We start from the raw sequence: 14,396 nt of genomic DNA, 5'->3' as shown, positions 1-14,396 counted from the left end.
TGTTCATGAAAAAAAAAAAACATGACTGACCAACCAGCTCTTCTGGCAGCCAAAAGGTTTCATTTCAGTATTTTCAAAGTAAAGCATCCAGAACAGTTTTTCATTCTTTTCTAAGCCAGAATCTCAAATCCTCAAAAAGGGAATAAAGAAAATAAAATGAACTATTTTTTTATTTGCCATTTTTTAAGTTAATCTGTGTTTTCTTCATTTATTTTCCTTTCAGGGGCATTGCCAGAGGCTGTGCCGAGTTTCCAGAGCAGAGGAACAGGGTGTTCAGACCTTGTCTGCCCATGGAGTGTGCTTCAACCCACCCTGCCCCATCCAGTTAGGAACACCACTTTCTATGAGTGCTGCTGCTACTCAAAAAAATGTTGTTCTTGATTTTCCACTGATGCTCTCCCCATTTACCCAAGACCTGGCCCTCGATCAGGAAAGCCCTTTAGCTTATGCTGAGCTGCATGGAAAACTTGTTTCCTGAACAGGGGTCCAAGCACTGTAGGCTCCCCTCCTAGTCTTTTCCAAGAGGTTATATGCACCAGAACATTATTCTAATCGAACAACTTTGTCATTTCCTCCATAAATGACCAGCAGTTTGTCAGTCCCTAGCTGGCCCTGGGATACCCAGAAGCACGCACAGCTTTGCAGAGCCTGCAGCATCCATGCAGCACACTGATGCACTAGGATCCCTCAGTCACTGTGGGAGAGTCCCCTTCTGCCTGGTGGGTAGCCCCTAATCACCGAAGCACTGCTGCCAGCATCTGAATTGCAAGTTTACAGTACATCTAAATTGCCGTCCACTCCCCACAGATCTCATTCAGCATTTCTGCTAACACCCTCTCACTGAATATCTGTTTCAGATGAATTGCCCCTGAAGATCTGGTAGTGTGCATTTGTCTGGATTATTTCCTGGCCAAGCTTCTAACGTCTACAGATACCACTTTTTTGAAAGGAACGTTTTGGCACAGTGTCAGAAAGGAAAACTCCCTGACGGTGCAATTATACTTTAATATGTAATAGCCATCTGGGAGAAGCTGGGAAAGCCCAGGCATTTTGGGTGTGTGAAAGGCAACTAGCTGGTATACAAGGAAAAGATGAAAAATCCACTGGAGACCACATTGCAGCCAGCAGAGGTGAATGGGCTCTGCTTGAGCTGGGAGCTCATTTCCATCGCTACCTTTGATACTATGCGCAAGGAGGGCTCACACCGATGAACATTGGGCACTGCAAGGAACCACAGGCACATACGTGATAAGGGAGAGCCTCTCCTCTTGGCCGTAGGCTAAGTGAGAAAATGATACCAGCTTGCCCTGTTCTTTGGTTCAGAGACATTGACAGAGTAAGAGAAGGGATTAATTCAAAATGATTGACCAAAACTTTACACTTTTTACATTGCTGTCACATATGATTAGAGCTGGTCAGACTGCTCACTGCAGACAAATCCTCCGACAAACGCAGCTCCATTATCTGTGCCCAAATTATCAGTGAGCGGCCTGTCTACTTACAAATGGGACTGCTTTTCATACTGGTCTGACAGATAGTTTGCGGGAAGACGTTTTAGCATATGGCTTAGTTGGGACCCTGTTGCTGAAAATGTTCCACTCCTCAGTCACTGTTTACATTTTGTTGTTGGTCATGTAAGTCATATTGTATTGCTTCTAGCTAGATGCCATGTTTCATGCCCAGGAGAAACATCCTTCTTTAGCTGAAAGTTATTTGCAATCATGCCGAATTGTTCAACGAGCCTATTATGCAACTGATAGGGCTCTTCAAAATGGCTTTGAGAATAATGCCAGCGCAAGCATTCAATTATATTTATTCACATTACTCTAAAAGATAGCTTGCTTTTACGAACATCTTTGTGGGTAGAAAATTATTTCAAGAGAATGTTTGGGAATAAAATGGGTCACAGTCACCAAAGAGAGTCTGCATGTTTTATTCACAAGCACATTTTGTGAATGTTTATTGCTACATACACCCAGCTCTAGCAAAGACGGACATCCCTGGTTTTCCTCCTCGTTTGCCCTCCCTTTGTTCTCATTTTTTCTCCATGCATTAACTACCGCCGTGGGGCCGCTGGCCCCAGCAGCGCTCCCAGCCCCTCGGTTTCTCCGGCTGCCAGGGTCCAGGGCACAGTTTCATTTCAGAAATGCCTAGTTCATCCTTTCCAGAAGCAGCGTGCTCACACTGCCAGGTTTTCAAACCAAAGAGAAGGGGCACTCGACCTTGCCCTGACCAAACGCAAGCAATACTAGTTGCCCTGCAGCTCACATCCCTGCTCTCCGGGCAGCTTGAGGCACCCCTTTCCACAGTGCCATTTGCAAATTTGTCACGCTCGTCACGTAGGTGTGCTGGGCTTGGCAAGAGAAAAGAAAGCAAGAAAACGTCAACTGTTGGGGGGGGAAGGGGGCAGAGGCTGTCAGTTGGGAAATGGCACGGAAGTGGCTACCATGTTCCCCAGAAACACAACCAGCAAGGAGCGAAGGGAGCGAGGACTTGGCATCCCTGGGCAAGGAGGAGGAGGAGGAAGAGGAGGAGGAGGAGTTTCTGCCTTCCCTGACTGTCCTCCCTGAAGGCTCTTCCTTTCCTCTGCCCCACAAAGATCAGGATGGAAAGGGAAAATGAATTTTTAAGGCAGCTCTAGAACAAAGATAACTATAGCTTTCCTTGAAGGCAAAATAAAAAGCTTCAGTTTCTAAAACGGAGGAGGAAAAAAGAAAGAAATGGTCCCTTGGCTTTTACTATACATTATTATCTTGGGAAACATTCATACCTGTGGGGAATTTTTTCATTGCTACCACTCTCGGAGTCAGCCAATATTTGCCGAGGAGCATGTGCGTGACGGAAAGCGCATGGGAGGCTGCTGGTTTTCTGCACAAGTGGCGAGGAACAACCGCAGGTGGCTATGGCAGCACTGGGGCCCAGGAGGAGCCCAATGGCCTGGCCGCCCTCACATCCCCCTGGCAGCAGCAGCCCCATTTGACAACGTGGTCTGGGCCAGGGCCCACGGAGGCTGCTGCTCATTGGGGCCAATGAGGGTCTGCTGGGAGCTGCTGGGGAGCAGAGCACTGCAGCAGCTGCTCAGAGAGGCCACGGGGCATCTCCTTTCCATAGGGGAGCAAGGGAAAGAGACAGATCTGCAATGCTCCTGCAATTAAAAATACAATGCCCTCCCACAGCCCCTTCTGAATGCGGGTTTATGAGTATTTTACAAGTGTTAATTAATTAAGCAAACCCAGCAACTCCTCTTTAAGGTACTAAATTACTATTCCCATTTTAGAGGCAGGGAAGCGAGGACAGGGCAAGCGAGGAGGTTTGCTTGAGATCCCATATGGTCTCTATTACCGTCGCACTTCCTGGCTGCCGTGTGACCTGACTGAAGCGCTAAATAACATCCCACATTTGTTGTTCTCATCCTTCCAGCCGACCGGGAGTGGGAAGTGCAGCTGCAAGCTCATGCCGACCTGGGAGGTCTGGGGCAGGACCAGGGCTCCCGGGAGCAAGCGCATGAGGCCCCAAGAGCAGTAACTCCAGCCATACTGACCTTTTTTGGGACAAGATATGCCTCCTTCTAAGGGACAGGCACAACATCATGCTGATGCTATCAAAAGAGGACATTGACTTTTTTAGAGAGGCAGGTTTCTAAGCATCTTCACGCCTTTCTTTCTTTCCCTGGTTGCAGAACGGTGGCAGGGGCGGCACATGGGACGCCCTCAGTGGAGGTGAGCAGCACCAGTGAGACAAAACAACCACCCACACCTGGCAGCGGGACATCGAAGTCAACGGTGACAGCACCATGTGACCTCCTGCCAGCCGCTCTGTGGCTGGGTAAGCGCATACCTTCCTTTCACGCCTTCCCTGCTGATGCTGCGAGAATGAGCCACCTTCCTGGGAGCCGTCTGTCGGGTCTCCGCATGGCACATCGTGCAGCCCTTCTGCCTTGACTGCACTGAAATATGGTCATTTCAGGGAGAAAGGAGGCCATAATTTTCCTAGCCAAAGCAGAGAGCACAACCACAGTGACGGGGCGCAGAGTCCACGGTTCCCAGCATATACAGCAGGGACTGCTGAAGGAAGCAGAGTTACCCGTGACGGAAACGCGGGAGCAGGATCTGCACTACAGTCCCTCTGAAGTGTGACATGGGCACTCAGGAGTGATCCAAAGCTGGGCTCAATCTCTGACTCCGCTTATGTTACTGGCAAAAGTCCCACCGAATCCCCGTGAGACAAGATTTACTCCCAAAGTTTGTCTCCTCAGCAACACAGTGATGCCTCACAGTTTTCTAGCTTCATTCGGGGGATCACTGGGGCTTGGAGCAGATGGCCTCCAGGGCGTTCCTTCCAACACAAATTACGCTATGGTCTTATGGTTCTGCAACATGGAGGGAAGAGGACCCAGGGAAGAGGAGTAGTTCAAGCAACAGTGCTGCTCCTTCCAGCATAATCGCTTTTATTTTCAGTGCATCTTTGAGAGAATTGTTTTTGGTTTCAGCTTGAAAAGCAATATCCCTGTGGAGACACAGCTGCTGCTGTGTTACCATGACTGGTCACCCAGAAACTTCTGAAGAAAAATTGGACCATTTCAATTCACTTTACAGCAAGGATGCTGCCTCACTCTTCGCATTGAGTCTCAAAGCTATGACAGCGGTACGAGAGAGGGCTTTCAGCGTGCGAGACACATGGAGACCCGGGGTGGATTTCCTGAGGAGACTAAAAAGCTGTGGCCTCTCCACTAGCACCAGCAAATAACCCTGCTTAACATATGCATTTCACAGTATCTGTGACTACATCCAGCCCAGACCCCAGAACACATATTGTATTTGAAATGACCTTTTCAACCTGAATCACCTCCTCAGGATGAGTAGGGATATACAGAAAAGACTTACTCTCCTTGGGTAGTCTGGATGTTCACTTATTACCCGAAGTCCGTCCAGAAGCACAGGGAGGAGCTGCCCATGAGATGCTACATGCAACTGTGCCATTCACTGGGGTTCATACCTTCCACTGTGAAAATAAAACTCAGACTTACGTGAAGACCCAGCTAATGGCTGCAAATAGAAATACACTGCACTAGCAGCCTCCCTTGGCTGTGAGCTTTCCAACATCCTTTTCGCAAGAGCTGACATCTACGGTTCTTTCAGCTTCCCATGCAGATCATTCCTCAAAACGTGGCTGAGTGCCACTCACCCACATCCACTTCAAGCCACTCATCTCCTCGGCCATTGAGACAAATTAATGTGCTCCAGCCCCGGCTTGCCTGGCTCCTCCGCGTCATCTGGGCTAACCTCTCGCCTTCCCACGCAGAACAGCTGGCTCCATCCGGGCTCACATGCCTCCTACAGACATGCTGCACCAGTTTTCCACTAACGCTGCGCTTTGTTTATGCCCAGAGGCCTCCAGGTCAGTGAGCCACTGGGGCTGGGCCATTGCTCTGCTGTACACAAGATGCATTCGGCTCTTGCCCTTGGTTTGGCTGTGAAGCCTGTGCAGGAGGCGATGGAGCGTGGGTGCAAAGTGAGCTGGGGCTGCTCCCCACCACAGCGGCACCAGTCGCTGGCTTGGGCACAGCAGGCAAGACAGCTCACTGAAAAACAAATGACTTGCACAAAACTCGACCCTGTTAGACATAAATGTAGCTCTGCTGTGACTCACTAAAGGTTAAAATGAAGGGCTGAAAAGAAGGAAGAAAGAGGAAGTAGCACGGCTTTGACATCCTTATACTGGTGCTCCAGAGGCACTGCCCAGTATGTAGACTGCTTGGAGGAGACCAAAGATGGGTGGTACGTCTGCTCGCTGCTGTTTCTTTCCTCCTTTCTGTTCTGAACAATAAAATCATAGCATGCCCAATAAACCTACAGAAGCTGTTCCAGTGCCTGGGTTCCTCTCATTATTGTTTTCAGCCAATATACCTCAACTGCATCATGACAAAAGTGCTACAGCAACACCTCCCCGGGCTGGCCGGGTGCTGTGTGACCCACGGGCAGTGAAGGATGGGTAGTTTCTGCCACGGAGAAGGCCCTCGAGGAGCAAAGGTCTGGCAGATGATGTTGCAACACAGGTGCCTCTGCGGCACTGCACTGTGGTCGCAGGTCAGCCCACACCTGCTGCCCCACTCGTACTTTACTAAGTGCCTAAATAGTAATAGCACATCTGATTTATGGTTCCAGCTCCAGTGAGAGATCCAGAAGACACTGAGACCAGTAGGTGAGAAAAATCGGTTCGGTATTGAGAGGGCTGTTGGTGCAGGACTGCACAGGAAAGCCACTCAAGCCTGTGAGATATCTTTGAATGTATTTCATCCAAAGGTCTGTCGCCAGCAACTCCCCAAGGTCCAAATGCTAGGCAAATGCTCCTGGCATCCCAGCAAGGCTGCCAGGCAGTGGGGCAGCACACCGGCGAGCCCAGGCAGGCTTTCTACCAGCACCCAGCCCGTCTCTGCCAGGAGCCCGCCATTCCTTGGAGCTGGCACAGGGAATTTTGCTATTGCAACAGGCAAATCCGCATCCCTCACCCCTGCAGCACCAAGCTTTACCAACATGTTGTGCTTCGAATTTTGTACCCTTAATGTGGGGAGGGGGAGATATATTGAGAGAGCGAGCGCGCACGGAGCTGCTTTTAACAATCCCCACGTTGCCCCTGGAAAAGGCTTTGGACAAACATAGCTTCAACCAGTTTGTCTGCAGCAACTCACAACTTAGGTGACAGCCTGAACAAGCAAGAGAGACAAGCGTTAAGGAGAGCAGAGTCGGAAACAAGGATGAAAGACCAGAGGAGCAGAGAGAGCCTGACAGCAAGCCTCGTCTCTTCAGAAGTAAGGAAAGTAAGTGTGTGCATGTGTGCTCTGTGCAAGAAAGAAAACAAGCATATTTATAACTAAATTTGTATGGACTATGTGGAAAAGGGGCCTGAGTGTACACATTCATGCATAGTATGAATCCATTACAGAGCAGTCAATGCCTCTGCTTAAACAGTGCATATGTACACGTAAGCATAAGTTACCTGTGGGTTATTTAGGCACATCTATACAGCATGAAATATTCATTGTAAGCGTGCATTGGCTGAGAGAGCAACATGCTCACCTGAGGAGGGAGCTGCAGGGAAGTAATGTGATTAGTGCATAAAGCAAATAGAGTAAAGCACATAGCAGAGCATGTAAAAAGCGTTTGTTGGTAGAGATTTCATGCTTGGATCTGCAACCACACATGAGAAATGAGGAAGAAACCAGGGGTGTGTGTGTGGTAAAAAGAGTGCATACACACGCACACATGAGACAGGGAAAGACCTTGGGATGCTCGCGCTCCCCAAAGGGAGGCACGGCAGGGATCCGTACAGTGAATGCACGTGTCCAAACTTGCTCTGAACAAACCCCAGGAGTTTTATAGTCGGGATTATATTGGTACGGCACCCGGTCATCCCTCAGCGTAGCCGAGCTCTGTACGTTTCTCAAGGCCGACACCTCCGGTTTGAAGGCTGAGGTGCAGGACCTCTGCCTCAGTGTTTTCAGGCTTTTGAAGACCCAGCTTTTGAGAGAGCAACATTCAACCAGCGTTAGCACACACGGAGCCAACACGTAGTGGCGTTTCAAAGACACAGCAAAGCCCAGCACTGCTTTTGGCTCGACATTCATGCGTGCTGAATGTTGTTTTCTGTCCCCCGACCCCGCAACTACTGTGATTTGAACACAGGTGCTGTTTTACTGAGGTCTGCATGTTCCAGGGAACTTTTCAGGAATAAAACACCTCTGGTTTTGGTCTCGCAATTGCTACTTTCGCAGTGTGGTCACGATATACTTGCATGTGCACGTGTGTTTTGTAGATGAGAGCATTGCTCCATGCAGGCCTGTGCAAAATGGATGTGGACTGTGGGGTGGGAAGATGGGGCAACCGGGCAGGGGCTGGGGAAGCTGCGCCCTGCTGGTGGACAGGGGCAGGCGAGAGAAGCGCAGCGCGCTGGTACGGGCAGACGAGGATGGGTTCGTGCTTTCCTTCCATGCCACAAAGCAGGAAATTCCCAGGAAGATGAAAACAGCTCCCAGGGTTTGTGCAAAGAAGAAGAAAGAAAGAAAAAAGAGAAGGCAGAGGGAAGGGGCCAACAGCACACACAGCTGTGCACAAAACAGTTGTTTTCAGGTGCCCTCTTGTGGCCTTTCTGGGTTTTCTCTTCGCTCCCTCCAGGCTCCCCAGGGCTGCTGGCCGCTTGCTGGGCAGGGGGCAGCTGGGCTGTCCCACAGGGTCCCCAGCCACCAGCACTGCAGCGCCCGAAGCCCCAGCACCGCTGGGAAACGCCCAAACAGGTGGAGCAGGGCCGGAGCGAACCCCAGCCGCCCTTGGCGAGCTGCGGCCAGCCCCCGCACAAGGGCCACGCAGCGCCTCTCTCCAAGGGCCAGGCAAGCCTGGGGCAGGCTCAGGCTGAAAGGCGGAGAAAGGCACACGAGAGGTAAACGGAGCTCCAGGCAGGGGCTGAGATTGATGCTGCAGTGTGGAGGGGCTGGGGGGGGGGTGCGAAAGCTGCCCGCAGGGGTCCCTGCGGAAACAGCTCCGACCGGCTCCCGCTAGGTGGGAAACGCCAGCCCCGAGCCCCCACCGCAGCCGGTGGCACGGGACAGGGTGCTGAGGCTCAGGCAGGGCAACGAACAAGCAAAGTGCTGGTTACTGCCTCTCTCCTCCAGCTCCGGGCACTCAACGCGTGCAAGCACGTGGGACGTGGCCTCTGCCCCTGGGGGGACCAGGGATGTGACGGCAAATGCCAACAGGAACAAGGGCTCCTCCAGCCTCCACTGCTGGTAGCAACCAGCAGCCTCTGGACACAGCACAAGCACCACCACGATAACGCGCTTGGGCTACATTTAGTTTACTTAATGAAAAAGGACCTCGCTTAAACATGCCAGACACAAACTTCCCCCTCAAGGTCCTATGAAGCAAGTGATGTTTTGTGGCCGGACCTCGCTGCCGTTCCCGCCGCTTGCTCCTGCAGGAAGGGGACCGCAGTGGGAACGACCTCTGTCCGCCAGCACCCCTGCGGCCCCCGGCACTGCACCAGCAGCTGGACCAGTTCAACTTAAGTATCTACAGGGCAGTTAAGAAATCCCAGTGGCTTTAAAAACAAAACCACGCACCCTGCCTCTGGTCCAGCCCCACTTTTGGCTCTCACGCGTTGCTGCTGCCTTCCTGGGGACCCTCTGCGGAGGCACAGGGCGTCTAACATGGAGGTTTGCCCCACGGGGTGGGGGGGGTGCAGGAGGCAGAACACCTCCCAGCATCCACAGGGGGAACCAAAAATTGACCCCACTTCTGGCAGAGTCTGTGAACAGAGTTGTGATTGCTGTTGCACGTTGGATACAAATCACATGTTTAAGAGAAGCCTCTGGCTTTGACCATTCAGATTTCCTTGAGTGCAAAACAGGAATTAAAGTAAGTGGGAAATTTACCCTCATCCTCTTTGCATATCAGGCTGATCTCTTTTTTTTAGGCACAAAATGCACTTGGGGGGGGGGAGGAGGGAGGTGTGCGAGGGGGAAGTGCTGCAGCTCTGAGTTCGTCAGCTTGGATGAGCTCCCTTTAAGCCTGGCCTACAATACACAAGCCTGGTAAAAACTGTTTATAAAGCCTGAAAACATTAAGAGCTTTTCCACTGCCTGTTTATGAGAAAAAAGCCTTAAGGCCTCTAAGTGCTCCCAGGCCTGGCAGGTAGGCTATGTGAATTAGCATGAGGGAAAAGGGCACACAGCCACGGCCAGGCAGAGGGGACATGCTCCTGTTGTCCCACTAGATGACAGCACCAGCGCATCCTTGCACACCTGGCGCTCACCACAGGCACGGCAGGCACCGAGTAGCACCTGCTGCTCCATTTCTTGTCCCCGGAGAGGGCCGATAGCAGCTGAGTGAAGCGTTCAGGCCAAAAGCTGCAGGACAAGGCTTCATACAAGAGCTGCTCGGTAGACCCAGGCTGTAAACTGTCTTTTGAAGATGTTTCCTTGCCTAGAGGTGCGCACCAGAAGCTGGCTAAAAGGTCCTGTGCTTAAATAAGGCATCCCTAAAAGCCAGCCCACAAATTCCCCAAGCAGTGCTGGGCCAGGTACCCATTAGGCACAGGCCCACCTCTGCATCCACTCCTGCTGCAGTGCTCTTCCTGACCCAAGGGAGAAGACTTAGGCCAGAAACGCTGCGAGAGGCCAGCCTTGGCTGGAAAACAGGCATGGCACCATATTCGCATGGTTCATGTGCACAAGCCCCCCCTCACACAGGCGGCTTTTGGCAGGGAACATCTCCAGTGGTGTGTTTTAGGTAGGACTTCCCTCCCGGCTCACTCTGGATTGTATCGGACTAAGTGCTGACCCTAATGTGGCAACAGATAAGCGTCCAGCTTTCCCACAGCTGCCAAGAAACCCACAGCAGAGACCCCGTGGACCAGGCCCCTGGCCGCTACCAGGCAATTTGCGGGCAAGTTTCTGTTTCCAGGATGCAGCTGACCCAGGAGACCATCTGACTGCTCTTCACATGTCAGCGTGATGCCCAGAGCTGGGAGAAGGTACAGAGCAAGCAAGTCCCACACCAAAGACCAGGCAGGTCTGTCAGGTCCCTGCAGCCTTGCCTGTCTCCAAGCTCAGTCCACATAGGGTTTTTCTGCCTGTAGCGCATTTGGCAGTGCTGGGCCAAGCCTTAGGTGTCCCACAGGAAAGTATCATCCATATCATTTCTTTTATACCTCCTGGCTACAACAGTTAAAAAAAAAAAAAGGAAAGAAAAGAAAAAAGAAAAAAGGCCACAGCATCTTCACAGAATCACAGCATGGCTGAGGTTGGAAAAGGGACTTCTGGTGATTATCTAGTCCTATTCCCTGCTCAAGCAGGGTCACCTAGAGCATGTTGCCCAGAACCCTGTCCAGATGACTTTTAAATATCTCCAAGAATCTTCTAGTTATATCTCGCAGAAGCAGAGCTTTTGATTCCCTTCTGATCAAGCAAGGCCCATAAACCATTTCCCTAGACTATTTCTTATCAGGACTTTGGAAGCAGGGTGTCCTGCAGAGCTTCAGGAGAGAGAAAGGACTTGCAGTTCTTGCTCCATGGCACATGTGTATGCATGTTGAGTCAGTTAAGACAGCTGCCTTGCTCCTCGCTGGTAGTAGTGCAGTTTTTCATCTCCAGATGCGACACAGAGCCTGCATTTGCTCCCAGGTGCTCCATCACAGACGTTCTGTTCCAACACAGATGCTTTGAGAGAAAGAGGATTCACAGGTACTTCTCCCACAGTTGCCATTTTACAGTGCCTCTGCTCACTAGCCCACATCCCCTCTAACCCCAGCATCATCTGTGACTCTTTTTGGAGCTGCAGCTTGCTGGTTTCCTAAAGCTGAACCCATATTCTTGATGTGGTCTCCCAGTGTCACAGGAGGCCTACCACTCCCTGCACCTGTGGCATTTGCAGAGCAAGATGCCACTGCTTTGGGTGACCCTGTGCAACAGGGTCAAAAAAAGACTCTCTCCAAGGGGTCCCCCTCTCCTGCCTTCCCATGCTCAACTCTGAGGAGCTAAGCACATACGAGCACTCCTTCCTGCCCCCCGCCACAGGCCAGTTCAACCCTCAAACTGTGCAGAAAAATAAACCCAGCCAGAAACAAGTGGTCAGTTCTCAGTGGAGTGAAGTGGCCCGTTTTGGGGAGATGGGGGTGATGGGCAGAGCTGGCGCAAGGGAGAAGGTCACTTTCAGGGCTTGGAGCTGGGGAAGGAGCAAGGTCTCCTCCCTCCAAGAGCAGCAGCTCCTAGAGCTATCAAATGGCTGGCCTGGCCCCAGCCACGGCTGCATCCGGAGTCAGGAACATTTCATAGTCAGAGGAGGGTAAATCCAGCCTCTCTCTGTCTCCCTTATAGCATATCCCAGGCAAGCATTTCTGCGGTACATTGATGACAAGGAAGCAGGGTAGGATATACAAGAACGAACCTGAAAAACGAGCATACTTTGGCAGCAATAGCCAGAGACATATTTGCTGTTGTTAGCAGCATGAAATTAGGCAGCCCACGTGCTGCCTAAATTTCTAGGCAAGATGAGATGTCCGATAAAGAAAGAGGGTGGGGACAACATTTATTTCTACTTGTCTTTGCATATCAAACATACCTTACTGGGACTCCAAGGTCTTCCTAAGAATCTCCTCCAACGTTCTGGATTTAATTTTCACTACAGGGCCTAAAGACTCCTGCCAAATCACTTGCCGTGCAGACATTTTCTTCCTGTCAGTGCCTTTTTAAGGCTTAATATTGCTCATTTTCTCTTTTTCTGTAGCAGCTAGCTTTTGGTCAAAGCTCCTTCCCGCCCCCCCCCCCTTCTTTTTTTAATGGCTAAGAGAAAAATAGAATCTAAAACAAACTGTAAGCTCAGCAAGAGCATCGTGGAGGTTTTGCATGGCTGCGTCTTTAGTTTAAGGCACAGGCACTTCCCATGAACCACATCCTCATTCTGTCATTCACTCACATTGGCCCTGGCTACTGAAATCACAGTGACACCAACTAGCATTGAAGGTTTTGCTGCTACAGTGACCAGCATGTTGGCGGCACGTGGGCCTTGCAGTCACCCTGGCTGGAGTTGTACAGCCTTTCTTGAGGACACAGCTCCCTCAGGTGGCTCATTTAACACTGGGAAAAACTCCAGGAAAGTGGGAATAGAGTGAAACTTAGCTACAGCAATGCCAGGATGAACAGATGCCTCACAAGCATTTTGTTTGCAGACAAGAAGAGCAATCAGTACCCTGTCCCCTACAGGGGTACAAAGGGAAACGTCACTGAGGCACCTCAAGCCTCCAACAGCCATTACTCTCCCATCTAGGTAGCAGGGAGAGGCCCCAAGGGAAACGAAACGCCTTATGCAGTGAGTGCAAGAGGTCGAAAGCGAGAGCAGAGCATGGTGAGCCCCCAGCTGGCTCTGTCACTGGCACCAAGCTTCCTCCAAGACTGGGACAGCCCAGCAAGCTCCTTCCCCACAGGACCACTGCTGCAAACGCCGCAGGCTCTCAGGCACCTCTTTGGGTGCTGAAGGGACCCAACAGGCATGAGGAAGATCCCATCATGGGAACGGGTGAGACCCAGGTATGTTATCTCTTCCTGTTATCTTAAATAAAAGATTTCTGAGACAACTGAAAACAAAGACCATCTGACAATTGCACCCAAAACAAAGGCACACAAAGCGCTAGCACCATTTTGAGGTTGGCGCTTGCTGTGCACGGCTAAGAGGGTGAAACCAGACTTCCACTTACTCATTTCGCTGTCCTAGTTTTAGTCCCTTCCTTTCCTCCACAGACGCTTCTCTCAAACCGCTAGCCTACAAGGAACAACGCCACACCGCAGGGTCTGTGCTAACAAGACCACCGTGCGCTCGGCAGGACTTTGATGGGGAGGAGGAGAGAGAAACCACGCCACTAAGAGGGTTGAGGGGAAGCAAATGAGGGAACGCAGAGCAGCGGCAGAGAATCAAGTAGCGAACGCCCAAAACAGCCTGCAAAACATGCCCTTTAGCAGGAACGCACAGAGGTCCTTCTCAAATACGTACCAAGCAGAACTCAGGAAGGTGCAGATACCCTCCTCAGAGCACACCAGAGGAAACAAGGGACATCACAAAAGCAGTTGTGACTACCAAAAAAAAAAAAAGGCGACAGAAGGAAAAATAAGCATTTCTGTAGTGGGACCTCCCACTGTGCAGGTACTCTGTGCTCATAGCATTCCCTTGTCCATCTGAGGGATCACTGCATTTCAGTGCAGCTCCTCCCAACAGGGCTAAATTCAGCTCTTGCTACTTAGCTTGCAGTCCCTTAGCATCTAGGAGAGAAACGATTGGCTGAAAAGCATCGCAGCAAGCATGTCATAACCTGGAGGAGCCCTCAACAAGTTGCCCTGAAACCAGAAGTGCTTACTCCAGCCAGGCGGAGGGCAGTACTAAAATAGGTACCTCCACCCTTCTCTCATTCCCAGTGTTGCAGCCTCTGGCCTGCCCTGTGCTCAGGGCATCTGCTGGCAGCTCTGCTCTCCAGAAGAGAAACCAACACCTGCAAGGTGCTGTAGCAAGTATCACCTCACCAGCACCAGGGGAGGCACGGTGTCAGGCAGCAGCTAACAGGAAGCCTGGGAGGGCTCAAGACACCTGCGGTTCCCAGCTTCCTGCCACACACGTGCCAGGTATAGAGCTCTTGCTCTGCCTGTTGACTGCTGCCTTTCACAGTCAATGCCAGAGAACAGGGGCCTGCAGGCAACTCACAGGTTAGTGTATTTTCTATTTGCAAGAGCATGAAGTAGAGAGCTCAGTGCAGCCCCTCAGCTCTCTTCAGCAGAGAAGGAGAACAAGGAGCTGAAACCAAACCCAGGAGCACCCACTGCTGCTACAGCCACAAATAAATCACAGAGCATTCCCCACCTA

At 51.2% G+C, this 14,396-nt stretch overlaps 1 protein-coding gene across 2 annotated transcripts in view; it reads right to left on the bottom strand.

Moving 5' to 3' along the window:
• Nucleotides 1-14,396, bottom strand: part of PTGFRN (prostaglandin F2 receptor inhibitor) — a 117,163-nt gene that overhangs the window by 100,854 nt on the left and 1,913 nt on the right. The gene's annotated exons all lie outside the window — the stretch shown is intronic.

The sequence above is a fragment of the Struthio camelus genome, chromosome 1 (genome assembly GCF_040807025.1).
Source record: "Struthio camelus isolate bStrCam1 chromosome 1, bStrCam1.hap1, whole genome shotgun sequence".
NCBI lineage: Eukaryota > Metazoa > Chordata > Aves > Struthioniformes > Struthionidae > Struthio > Struthio camelus.
This window is presented reverse-complemented; position numbering and strand designations above follow the sequence as displayed.